The 14,088-nt window shown below is 38.2% G+C and overlaps 1 long non-coding RNA gene across 3 annotated transcripts in view; it reads left to right on the top strand.

The window, feature by feature from the left end:
- The window catches only part of LOC308653722, a 36,225-nt gene that overhangs the window by 10,310 nt on the left and 11,827 nt on the right, over positions 1 to 14,088 (top strand). The window contains exon 2 of one of the 3 annotated variants that reach the window (XR_014023097.1): positions 2,171 to 2,340. The exons of the other annotated variants lie outside the window; for them this stretch is intronic. This is a non-coding gene — a long non-coding RNA (uncharacterized lncRNA). The remainder of the gene's footprint in view (positions 1 to 2,170; positions 2,341 to 14,088) is intronic. 3 annotated transcript variants of the gene reach the window in all.

Here is a 14,088-nt window from a genome sequence, read left to right as displayed (position 1 = left end):
GTAAGTAAGAGGTAAGTATTGTAAGGCAGGTTATTTAAGAGTAAGAGCAAATACTAGTTGAGCTTAACATGTCAGATACTGTTGAAGTCCTAGATGTTTCTGATGTAGGTCTTAGTTTCCCATCTTTATGGAAGGACAGTGGAACCTACTTCATAAAATTGTGAGGAGTAAAAGAAATAGTGTATATTAAAGTACTTGGCCAAAAATGTAGTAGACAGTCAGTAAATATTAGCTATCTTTATTTATAATTTTACTAACAATAACAGGAATGAGAAAAGGATAATGGGATGAGCAGCACATTTATCTGGAAGTCTAAATGGGAATATTCCTTCTGGAAAGCAATTGGACAAGATCAAAGTCCTCACATTACTTTGTAGCAATCTCACCTCTTGGAATCTCTCCTAAGAAGATAATTAGAAATGTGAAAAGAGATTCATATTTTTAAAAAAATATTTATTTTTTTTTAGGTGTAGATGGACACAACACAATGCCTTTATTTTTATGTGGTGCTGAGGATCGAACCCAGGTCCCGCCCATGCTAGGTGAGCGCTCTACCACTGAGCCACAATCCCAGCCCAAGAGATTCATATTTATCCTAGAACTTTTTGTAACTGTATTAGTTGGAGTCAATTTAATATTGCTTAATAAGGGACTAGTTTGACACAATCATTCAGCCACGTAATGCAATGTGAAGTAGCTCTTAACACATTGTTTGTGAAGAATTTTAATAACGAGAAAATGTTTGACATAACTTGAAGCAAAATAGTGTGTAAATCATGATATAGTGAGATACAGATGGTGTCAATATGCAAGAACAAATGCTGCTGTGGTTAGGCTGGGCAAGTGGAGCTTCGGTGAATGATGTGAGTGACAGAGAGAAAGGGTCAGACTTCAGGAAATCGCCAGCCCATTAAGGCACCTGCACAGGGTCACATGTCCAGTGTGTTGGTGAACTGACCGTTATGGGTTAGCTGGATGGTACCTGGGAAGGGGAGCTGAAAGTGAGGCAGGGCTGAGCTGCAGCATGCAAGGATGAACATGTGTGGGCTGTCCATGAATGTAAAATAATGAGTAATCAGTGTTTGCCTCTTCCTTTCCAGTTCTCCTTAGTCTTAGCAATTAAATTTAAAAGCTAAATTCAGTTTGTCAGATTCTGAGAGAAACCACAGTGCATTTTGTATCTGCTACATTTTCATTCACCTGTAGTACTGATATTTAGGCAAGGCTTGAGTATGTTATTTTAAACTTCTGAAAACATTTTATAATTAATGTTTTTAAAAAAATAACTACAAAGTTGCAGAAAAGCAAAAGCAGTACAAAACAGTATAAAGACCCACCCTTCACTTCTGTCTCCTGGAGTTACTAAATTGTTGCCTTTTGTTCTGTAAACTCAAGTACTTTATTGGAAGGTTCCTACAAACAAAAGAGTTTTTTCCTTGGGTGATTTTCAGGTCTGGGGCAGGATATGTACAAGATGGGACTGGAAAATCTTGTGACAGAAAACAAAGTGTTCAAGAGTGATGGGAATATAGAAGGCAGCTTGAATGCACCTCTGCAGGCCAATTTGGAGACCACTGGGCATCAGAATAACCCATTGACTAAAACAGTAGTCCTTGATTTCATATGATATAAATAAATAGAAATTTTTATGAGAAAGGGGACAATGACTATGGTAGACAGAATAGTGATTCTTTCCAAAGATGCCTATCACATAATACCTGAAACTTGTGAATAGTTACCTCCTATGGCAGAGAGAACTTCGCAAAGATGATTAAGTTAGTACCTTGAGGGGAGGGGTGATTATCCTGCATTACCAGTGGTCCTAGTATAATCACAGGGGTCCTTAAAAATGGAAGAGGGAGGCAGAAGAGGATTTGGGAAAATGTGATGTGGGAAGGAATCAGTGTGTCATTGTTAGCTTCGAAATGCAGGAAAGGGCTGTGGACTTTGGACAGCTTCTAGAAAATAGCAGGTTAACAATCAATTGCTGTGTAATTTAAGATATTTTTATTTTAAAAACTGCATGGATAATAGCCTAGACTAGAACAGAACTTTGTGTGATTTAAGACTAAATGACCCTACCAGGAGACCACAGTTGCTGTTTCAGATGCTACTCCTTGATGACACCCTAATGGCCGTGGACTCACCTTCCCTTCTTCCCTGTTGTTAGGCCAGAGGCTGCCTGCTCACCTAACTGTAGGAATGACAGTCGAGCCAGTTATTCATTGCTTTTCTGCTCCAAACTCACCCTTCATTACCTGCGCTTTGATGATAGACTTTAAACATTTCTTCTTCACAAAGAACATGAAGCTCAACTTTATCAGATGCCACAGGAGGAAGGTGGGTCTGGCTTTTTCTTGCTCCTTCTACCTGGTCTTTTGGCAGATGGAGTCTTTGGTGGTGCTGTGTCTTAGTCATGTGCTCAGAATGCACAGGCCCTCAGCAACCTCACAGCTCAGTCCTGGTGGCCGCTTTGCCGTAGCCCTTTGGATGTGAACCCTTTGGATTCCGAGCCTCATGACTGCAGCACCTCAACTACCGCTGGGTGCACACCCCAGCCTGGCTTACCTATAGCCAGGAACACTGCATGTTCCAGGCCTGCTCCCACAACAGTTCCCTGACCACTTCTGTATGCCTCGCCTCTAGCTTCAGCTTGCCTGCACCCCGCAGTGTTGTTCTGCAGTCCTGGCAACCTTGGATCAGCTCCCATCCAGCCCACTAAGGGATAGTCTCTTTTATCTAGTGTGCTGAAACACACTTGCTCCAGGACTAATTCCAGCCTCAGGGAGGACCTCTCTTCCAGGTGTGCCCTGTTTGGAATTGCCCTCAATCATAGTTTAATAATTCTTTTTCTTAAAAAAATTAGGAACAGCTATATTGATTGTGATAGACACCCAATAAGCTTTGCATATTTGCAGTATATACCTTGATGAGCTCTGACATTTACATAGCTATGAAACCATTATAGTTATTAAGCTGATGACATGACCATCACTCCCAGAGGTTTCCACATGCCCTTCTGGAATCCCTCTCTCCTGCCCCCTCTACTTTTCTTCTTATCTTTACGTTTCACTATCCTGTCACAGCTTAATAATTATTGATATTAATGATCCCTTTAGTGTGCTTATGGTTTGTCTCATGATCAAACTCTTTGTGGCACAGAATTGATATCTGGAGAGGTCCCAGGAGAGAGATGTAAAACCTGAGATTCTGGTATTGATTTGGTTGCTCCTTATGGCCTCAGCAGAGTGCTCCTTGTTGTGGGGAATGTCACAGTTACTTAAGCTGTCACCTCTCGTTGGTGTAGTTCCACCAGATGCACATGCCTTGACCCCAGGTAGCTGCCTGTGTGGCCTTTATGGTCATAACGGTAACCATGGGGCCTGCAGTGTGGGGTGAAGGTATTTTGGTGTAGCTGAATGCTTACAGAGAGAAAGCCTCGGCTTAGATTTGTTTATTCTTTCCCCAAGATCTGTCCCCTTTTCATTCTTTTTTGATTGTGTATTGCTCTTCAGAAGAAATAATTTCATCTTTTCTAAATTGTGAATAGACTTGGGAGTTAAGAGCTTTGTTACGTGTTCATTTTAGTAAATGGTTTTCTATATTGTGTAAAAGCAGTGCATATTTATAAATTTGAATAGGTGCAATGGAGTTAAGATTTCTGTGTATTTTATTTTGTCTTTTGTTTAGTGTATATTATGTAAAATGAAATTTTAGAACTTTTTTTTTTTTTTTTTTTAGCTAGACTGTGGAACCAACTTAGATGCCCTTCAGTAGATGAATGGATTAAAAAATGTGGCATTTATACACAATGGAGTATTCAGCACTAAAAAATGACAAAATCATGGAATTTGCAGGGAAATGGATGGCATTAGAGCAGATTATGCTAAGTGAAGCTAGCCAATCCCTAAAAAACAAATGCCAAATGTCTTTTTTGATATAAGGAGAGCAAATAAAAACAGAGCAGGGAGGAAGAGCATGAGAAAAAGATTAACATTAAACTGAGTACCCATTCATGAAGATTTTTGGTTTGATCAGGATATTGATACTCAAACTTAGAGAAGGCTATCAAATAAAATCTGTTATTAAGAAAATAATAAGAAATGAGCCCAAATCATCTTTTAAAAATATATGTATGGGCTGGGGTATGGCTCAGCTGTATAGCACTTGCCTAGCATGTGTGAGGCACTGGGTTCAATCCTCAGCACTACATGAAAACAAATAAATAAAATAAAGGTGTTGTATTCATCTGTAACTAAAAAAAATTTTTTTAAATGTTAACAGATCTCTTAAAAGTATTGTATCAAAAGTGTTAATCAATTTTTAATAATATATTTTATAGAATGCCTATCATGCAAATGAAAAGCCTTAACTAGGAGCCCTGAGAAAAATAGTTTTATAATGTTGGCCTTACATTCTTCTGATTACAAATTGTTCGAACTATTGCTGCTACAGTGGCTGCAATTGATGGTAATGCTACAACAATAATACTTCTAAGCTTAAAAAAAAAAAAGAAAGTTTTTTTTTTAAAATTCTGAAGCACACAGATAAGTATAAAGAAGATAATAAAAAGCATAGAGTCCCCCATGCAGAGTTTACATAGAATCCCACCATTCAGAGTTTACATGTATTAACAGATTATTTTGTTTTACAGTAGGTTTTTTTTGTTTTTTTTTTTTTTTTTTTTTTTTTTTGAGTTGATATCTTACTATGTTGGTGTCCAGGCTGGCCTCCAACTCCTGGACTCAAATGGTCCTCCTGCCTTAGAGTCCTTAGTAGCTGGGACTACATGCATATATCACTGTACCTATCTTTAATGGCAACAGTTTTTGATTTCTTTGGCCATAATGGGACCAACCCAGAGCCTTGTACGAGCTAGACAAATGCTCTGTCTCTGAGCTCTATCCCTAATCCTGTATAAAACATTTTTAATGTTACTGTCTTAAATTTTATTTTAGCTTAGTTAACATATGGCTACATTCAGAGGTTATGTAGAAGCTGATACATCAAGAGAGGCTGAGTATAAATTCATCCTACAAACATTAAGCGCATAACACATGCTTGCCACTGTTTGTATACACATAAAATAAAGATTTGTCTCTCTGAGGAATATATACTTTTGTGGTAAAGGGGACATTAAATAATAAAATAATAAGAAAATGATAGAAAGTGGTAAGTATTATGAAAGGTTATAAAAGCAGAGGAGGTTCTGTGAGAGTGAGGCGTGGCAGGCATGTGGACGGACTGCACTTGGTGCCAGGGGAGAGTGGAGTACATACAGAAGGAGGTCAGGACAGAGCTGTGTGCTGGTGTGTGAAGACATGGTGGTTGTAATCAGAGGTGATGGTGCCCTATGCCCTCCATTAACACAGGGCAGATTTTACACTTACACACCCAGACTGTCTGTGGGTCATCGCATGCTCAGCTTTTCGTATATAAATTAAAGAAAAAGGAGTGGGAATGGAGATGGGAAGCAAGGGAAGAGGTTAACTTGTTCAGTATGACTGTGGTATTTGTGCAGAGAACTTTGAGTCCCTGGAAGAGGGAAGAGGGAATAACAGTACAGGTTACTTTCTTCCTACATTGTTTCTTTTTTATTTTAAAGCTTTTTTTTTTTTCAAGGATTAGAAGGAAAAACACTCATGTTATATGAGTGGCTGGCACAGAATTAAGTGTTCTATCAGTATTGGCTGCAATGGTGTGGGTGACATTCGTGTGAGGCATCATAAAAATAAAGGGGCAGGGGTTTTGATTTTAATGATCCCTTTAGTGTGCTTACGGCTCAGTGGTAGAGTGCTCACCTAGCATGCTTGAGGCACAGGGTTCAATCCTCAGCACCATATAAAAACAAAATAAACGTATTGTGTCCATCTATAACTAAAAAATAAATAAATAAAAATAAAGTGTTCTGCTTTAGGAGATTGACGATTTCAAGTACACGGGGCATGAATTCTGATGACCAAGACAACCAGAATTTTTACCGTGTTTCCCTAAATGGTGCTTAGGATATCCGTGAAAGTAGTTTCATTGTTAATTGTCTCTTTCTTGTTTGCATGTGGCTTATTGCCAGGGTTGGCAGCCTTTGGCTCTGGTGACAGCAGGGGAATTAGAGAGGATCATGAAGTGTTTTTTTGTTAGCATTCCTATTTCTTTTTTTCCTTTCTGCTCAGATTTGACCCTCTACCACTGTGCATTGGCTGGCAAGAGGTTTAAGCACAATGGTGTGATCGAGCCACTTGCCTGTCTGTGGTGGTGAAGAGTGTTTTCCAGATTTGACTTAATCATAAGGATCACTAGGTGATACTTCACAAAATCAGATTATAGACTTTCTGTCTAAATCTCCCAGGGAATGGCTGGGAATATTTTCATCTCAGGCCTCTGGTAGTGTGTGATTCACTGGAGTGAAATATATTTTCCAAACTTCCTTGGTGATTAGAATTACCTGGAGTATATGTTGGCAATATGAAGAAGAAATGGTCAAGTCCCATCTCATATGCCTAGGTGAGAAGAAGCGGTAACTCCGGGGTGGCTGGCTGTCTGGTTTTTAGTATTTGATACACTTAGTGTGTGTGATGTCCAGCAGTTTTTCAGACTATTGTTGTGCAGTGAGAAAAATAAAGCAAAAAAAACCCCATTTTGAGTGTCAAGTTGGAGCATACTTATTTTTTCTTTTTAAAAATGGCTAGATATCAAGATGAAGAGTGTGCCTAAGATGTGTGTGTGGTTTGAAGAACAGCAGCAAGGCCAGCACACACCTTGCCACAGTCCAGGGGAGATACAGAGTCCTGCCTGCATCTCCAGCACCTCTTCCCACCACACTCCTTGCTGACCCTTCTGGCTGCTGCTTGATTTCTAGGATTGCTTCCTTCCTTCCATGTTTTTACCTCTTAACTGCAAATAATTTGTTTTGACTTTTAAAGAACTTTGAGTAGGATCTGAATGTTAACGTCTTTGTTGCTGGCTTCTTTGCTCAGCTTTATTTTTGTGAAATTAATCCGTGTTGGTGATGTAGCTCTTACTCATTTTCATTGCTGTAGAGAAGTCCATTACATGCATGTGCCACAGTTTGTTAATGCCACTGTCATGGATGATGCTTAGTAATATAGTGATTTTTAATATTAAAAAGATAAATTTTGCTTGTGCCTGCGTAAGGACAAAGGTGCATTTTTGGGAAAAACAGGACATGAGTGTCTAACAGCAGTAAAAATACCTCTGATTCTATTATGATTGGTGTTTTGGTATAGTAAAGTATTGTTTCCATGGGGGAAAAGGCAATTTGAGTACACATTATTCTTGGGAACAGTTAGTATTAAAGACCCTGAGGTTAGAAAGAATCAGGTGTTTTGAGGAAACTTATTTCTTAATCTTTAAAAGTTAAAATTTTGTTCTTCTTGCTGACTTATTAAAAAAATCAAATTGTAAAAACAGTCATCACAGAAAGTTTTTGTTTGGTTGATGGGAATCGTAAAAACTTAGCTGAAGCTTGGTTTAGTTTGGATGATTTCATGTTAGAGGAAGTAAGTGGACAACCTTTTGTTTTCTTGCAAAAAAAAAAATTGGCACTTATTATTTTCTTAAAAAGGTTAAACCTTGTGGCTGGGCGCAGTAGTGCACACCTGTAATCCCAGCAGCTCTGGGTGGGGGCTGAGACAGGATATCGAGTTCAAAGCCAGCCTCAGCAATATAGTGAGGCACTAAACAACTCAGTGAGACCTGTCTCTAAATAAAACACAAAATAGGGCTAAGATGTGGCTTGGTGGTCAAGTGCCCCTGAGTTCAATCCCCCAGTACCAAAAAAAAAAAAGTTAAACCTAGTTTTATTTTGTTTTAAATTTAATATTTTTACTCATGAAAATCTGAACCATTCTCCTTAAAAGCTTCATTATTATGGGAATTAAACTATAGTATATGTTAGTAGTTCTAGTTGTCAGAACTCCTGGAAATCACAGAGCTTTATAAGGGATGCTATGAAGTTATTGATATGTTCAGGTTTTGTGTGAATTAAAAACATTATTCTGGAGAAAATTTTGTGGTACATAATATTTTGTCAACATTTGGATTTTTCACAAAAGTAGTTAACTGTTCACTTTTTAAATTTTGGCAATGCTTAGTACAGTATACATTCTTTTGGTTCTTATTTGTCTGAGAGAGACAAGTAGAATCCATTATCATTAACATTTTTTGTAAATTAAGAAAAGATTGCAGTTATTCAGTAGTGGGATGTTTTGACCCAGTTTTTGCAGCTTGTGCTGCTCAGGCGCGTAGCTTGAGAGCCAGTGGGCTGCCGGCCTGGTGGGAGGCTTTCTCATGGACTGGGTGGCTGTTCCATGAGTGTTCACTGGCCCTAAGGCAGTCGAAATCAGACTGTTGCATCACCAGGGCTAAATGTTATTTATGAAAGGATTTTCTGAAAGGAATGTTCATCCTAACTAAACACTTATAAATGGCTCTCCCATTCTTAAAATGAAGTTTTAAAATGTAATTGTATATAGATGAATCTTGTACTATCCCTCCAGATTTAAAAGTGAAGTTAGGATTTATTGTGAGGCTTGGTAAATTTTTACTAAAGCAGTTTTGAAGTTTTACAGTTACCAGTCCAGAATTAGATGAGTAACCATCATTTGTGCTCCAAAGCTATGCAGATAATCTCATGTGCCAGGCAGGAAGCCCAGGTTCTCAAAAATGAAGCTAAGAGTTGGTTTCTGGTGAAAGGATCAACAAAATTAACAAACCTTTAGCTGCATTGATTGAGAAAAAGAGAGATAAGACTGTTACAAGACAATTACAACACATCTAGTTTTGCAAATCTTTTTTTTTTTTTTTAAAGAGAGAGTGAGAGGGTGGGGGGGGGAGAGAGAGAGAGAGAAAGAGAGAGAGAGAGAGAGAGAGAGAGAGAGAGAATTTTTAATATTTTATTTTTTAGTTCTCGGCGGACACAACATCTTTGTTGGTGTGTGGTGCTGAGGATCGAACCTGGGCCGCACGCATGCCGCATGCCAGGCGAGCGCGCTACCGCTTGAGCCACATCCCCAGCCCTAGTTTTGCAAATCTTACTGGGCTTATTTGTGATTGTAGAATGAGATAGCTGTCGACCCCAAATGGTTCAGTGTCCCTACACCACCACGTGAGCAGGTTGTTTACAGTGGAGAAAGAAAGCGACATACAGAAAACAGAAGTGAGGTACAGAAACAGGCCAGTTGGTTGTAGCTCGCATCTGCCTTATTTGAAGATGGTTTGAATAGTTGGCTGCTTGTGGTCGGCCAAGACTTGTTACAACAGTGGGTTACGGTCTGTTTGCATGTCAAGTTAAGTAACTTTGTACTATGAACAGAGAAATCTTAGACCAAACTTAAAATGTGTACAGAGAAAGCCTTAGGCTAAATTTAATATGACTTAACTAAAATCAGAAGTGAAAGAGGAGACATAATTACTGATTTTAAAGATTGAAAGAACACGATGCACAGTTGTATGCCAAGAAACTGGATAATCTTAACGAAGTGGACAGAGTCATAGAAACATACAATCTGCTAAGACTGAGTCATGGAGAAATAGAAAATCTAAACAGACCTATAGTAAGGAGATTCAATCAGTAGTCAAAAACTTTTCAAGAAAGAAATGTTCAGGTTCATAGAGCTTTAGGCATGAATTTTACCAAATATTTTAACAGTACCAATCCTTTTCAGACTTTTCTAAAAATTGAAGAGGAGAGAATATTTTCTAACTCATTCCAAAGAGCACAAATTACCTGGATACCAAATCAGATGGATACTACAAACAAAAACAACAAGAAAAAAAAAAAACCTCCACACTTATTGATCAGTATCTTATGACTATTGATGCAGAAATCCTCAACAAAATACAAGCAGACTGAATTTAGTAGCACATTAAATGATGGTGCATCCTGACCAAGTACGACTTATTCCTGAAATGTCTAAGGGATGATTCAAAATGAGAAAAGTAATTAATGTAATATACCATATTAACAGAATGAATGGGGAAAACATGATCATTTCAATTGATGCAGAAAAACATTGACAAAATTTAACCCCTTTTCATGATTAAAAACAAAAACAAAACCACTCAGCAAACTGAAAGTAGAAGGAAACTACCTCAGCATAATAAAGGGTATATGTGAAAGTCCCACACGCAACATAATTGTTGGTGAAGGACTGAAAGCATGTCTTCCAGGATTAAGAACAAGGCAAGATGCCCACTTTTGCTGCTTCTGTTTGTCATTGTACTGAAATCATATGCAGAGCAAGTAGGTAAGAAATAAAGACATCCACATTGGAAAGAAGAAGTAAAATTAGCTTTCTAATTAGTAAAATTAGCAGATGATATGATCTTATATGTTGAAAACCCTTAAGATTCCACAAAAGAAAAAAACTGTTAGAACAAAGAAAATAACTTAGTGAAGTTGCAGAATACAAGCAACATACAAAAATCACCTGCCTTCTTACACAGTAACAATGAAGAATTCAAGAAAGAAATTAAGAAAACAACTCCATTTCCAATAATAACAAAAAAGAATGAAATACTTAGTGATGAATTCATCAAAAGAGGGACAAGACCCTTACAATGAAAATAAAAAAAATCTTTTCAGAAAGAAATTAAAATAGACAAATAAATGGGTAGACATCCCATGTTCATGGATTGGTAGACAGTAAAGTTAAGATTTCAGTACTACCCGAAGCATTGATGTAATTTATGGATTCATTGCAGCAATTCCTATCAAAACCCCAATGATTTTTTAAAAAGAAATAGAAAAATCTAACTTAATTTTCATGCTGAATCCCAAGAATTCCCAAATAGGCAAGACAATATTGAAAAGAACAGAGGTGGTCTTCTCATAATTCCTGTTTTAAAAACTTACTGCAAAGATATATAGTAATTAAAATATTGTGAGACTGACATAAAGACAGACACTGTAGACCAATGGAATGGAAAAGTGATCACAGAAGTTAAGTCCTACATATATGGTTAAATGATTTTTGGCAAGGGTGCCAAGACCAGTCATTGGGTGGAGTTTTATACAGCCCTTTTGATGAGTGGCATTGGGAAGTCAGGATATCCACATGCAAAGAGAATAACATTGGACCTCTACCTTCTTACACCATATACGAAATTAATTCATATTAGACAAAGGTGCCAAAAATGTACACTGGAGAAAAGATAGCCACTTCAACAAATGATGCTGGAAAAAGTGGAAATTCTCATGTAGCAGAATGAATTTAACCCTTTTCTCACCCTGCACAAAACTCAACTCAAATATAGATAAGGACCTAGGCATCACACTGTGCCTAACTTGAAGAAAATGTAGGCCCAACTTTCCATCATGTCACCTCAGGAACCGACTTCCTCAACAAGATTACTAAAGCATAAGAAGTAAAATCAAGAATCCATAACTGGGATGGAATCAAACTAAAAAGCTTCCTCACAGTAAATGAAATAATCAAGAACATGAAGAAAGAGCCTACAGAATGGGAGAAAATCTTTGCCACTTGTACCTCATCGTATTAATTTCCAGGATATATAAAAAACTCAAAGGACTTAACACCAAAAACCCCTCAAAAACAAACACCCCACCCCCACCCAAATAACCCATCAATAAATGGGCAAAGGAAGTGAACAAGTACTTCACCAAAGAAGTACAGTTGGTCAAATCTCTAGCAATTAGAGAAATGGACGTTAAAACTACACTAAGATTCCATTTTATTCCAATCAGAATGGCAATTATTAAGAGTAGAAGTAACAGTAAATATTGGCAAGGATGTGGGGAAAAAGGCACTCTCATACATTGCTGGTGGGACTGCAAATTGGTGCAACCACTCTGGAAAGCAGAATGAGAGTCTTGGAAAACTTGGAATGGAACCACCATTTGACCCAGCTGTCCCACTCCTTGGTCTATATTCAAAAGATTTAATATCATCATACTACAGTGATGCAGCCACATCAATGTTTATAGCAGCCCAATTCACAATAGCTAAGCTATGGAACCAACCTAGGTGCCCTTCAACAGATGAATGGATAAAGAAATTGTGGCACATATACACAATGGAATACTATTCAGCCATAAAATAGAATGACTTTATGACTTTTGCTGGTAAATGGATGGATCTGGAGACTATCGTGCTAAGTGAGATAAGCATATCTCAAAAAATTAAAGGTCGAATGTTCTCTCTGATATGCAGATGCTAACAACCAACAAGCAGGGTGTGCTGGAAGGCAGAATAGAAATTCATTGATTAGACAAAGGGGAATGAAGGGAAGGGAAGGAGGATGGATGGGAGTAGGAAAGACATTGAATGAATCAGACATAACTTTCCTATGTTCATATATGAATACACAAATACATGACCAGTGAAACTCCACATCATGTACAACCACAAGAATGGAAAGTTATACTCCATGTATGTATGATATGTCAAAATATACTCTACTGTCATGTAGTAACTAAAAAGGAAAAATTTAAAAAAAATAGTGTAATTTTATCAAATAATATGTAAAATTAAATGTGATTAAGGATAGTGGTGATGAGTGAATCTTTAGAAATCTGTTGGTAGTTCTGGAAGATTTCTTGCATATTCTTTTAATTTCATTTCTTTGAAGAAGCATAATTTTTTTTCTCACTGTAGGCTTATTCAATACTCAGGATGAATATAGAGCTATGTTCTGTCCTTGGTAATGTGAGAGGGGGAGGTAGGGAAGGGAGGGCAAGGACAGAGCGAAGGGAAAGGAGAAGGAGGGAGGGAAGAAAGAAGTGGCATTTTGCTAGGTTTTCTGTGTGTCCTAAGTTTATTTTAAAGAATATCCTCAGGGTAAGTATGTTCTGTTTGGGAATGATGAGAGTCACAACCAAAAATACATAAATATTTTTTATTGTATAGATTGCAACAGTTAAATAATTCAATGAGGAGAGGCTAGGAAGACTTGTATTGGAGAAGAAGGGCACAGCACACACTCTGTGTCAGTAGAGGTAACCTGTACTCTGAGTGACACTCACATCTCGGTGACAGGTGCACCATGCCCTGGCACCAGATGCCTGAGCGCTGTGGGACCGTATAAATGGGAGCATAGCATGCCAACCTGAAGTACATCTGCATCGGGAAGCCTTACATCCTCCAAGGAGTGCTTTCTTGCCCACCCAGTGTGTGCAGGATGGCAAACCATGATCTCAGGCTGTAGGCAGCATCACCTCCCCAGAGGAACACTCACAGGTGCTGAAAGGAGCTGCTTCTTGGTAGCTTAGAGCAGCTTCCACTTCCTGCAGGTCTTGCTCAGTTTCAAGGACACACCACACAGGGCTCAGAGGTGCTTTGTTTTTGTAGTAAGCTATTATGGTTTACCTCTGATCTTCCCAGTTTAAATGCTTTTCATCAATCAGGAAATCATTTTCCAGTAATTAATGTTGCCTGGTAGTAGCATGCCAACATCAAAGGCATCTTTTTTGAGAACTCTTACCTTCATCCCAGTAAAGCTTTCATACTCACTAGAGGTGTGGGATTATGACAGGCCAGATAAGCGTGTAGATCTGCGTTTGTACTAAACTGGTAGGCTGAGTGCTGGGAAAGGTGTCAAAGATTTCAGCTTGTTCAACTTTCTCCTCAGAAGGTTTCTTGGAGAAGGAAAAAATTAAGCTAAAATCTAAAAAGAAAGCAACAATAAGAGTTCTTTTTTGTTTGTTTGTTTTTTTAAAGAATGTGCTGGGGCTGAGATTGTGGCTCAGTGGTAGAGCGCTCGCTTAGCACAGGTGGGACCTGGGTTTGATTCTCAGCACCACATAAAAATAAAGGCATTGTGTTCATCTAAAAAAAAGATTCTCTCTCTCTCTCTTAAAAAAAAAAAAAAAAAAAGAATGTGCTAACCACCACAGACATTTTTCATGGAAACCATAATATTTATACATACGTAGAATTGAGCATATAATTTCATAGGATTTGCAGGCCCCCCTACCGCCCCTCCCCCCCAAAGTATTTAGTTTCTGGATGACACATGAATGAAGATACAGAGCCACCAGGGTGCATCCTGGGGACAGAGAGTAGATTGAGCAGTGGAGACTGGTAGAACGCACAGACAGACTCCTTACAT

This window comes from Spermophilus citellus (genome assembly GCF_964194105.1).
Source record: "Spermophilus citellus genome assembly, chromosome: 7".
NCBI classification, from domain to species: domain Eukaryota; kingdom Metazoa; phylum Chordata; class Mammalia; order Rodentia; family Sciuridae; genus Spermophilus; species Spermophilus citellus.
Note: the sequence above shows the minus strand (reverse complement) of the source record. Positions and strands in the feature narration are given on the sequence as shown.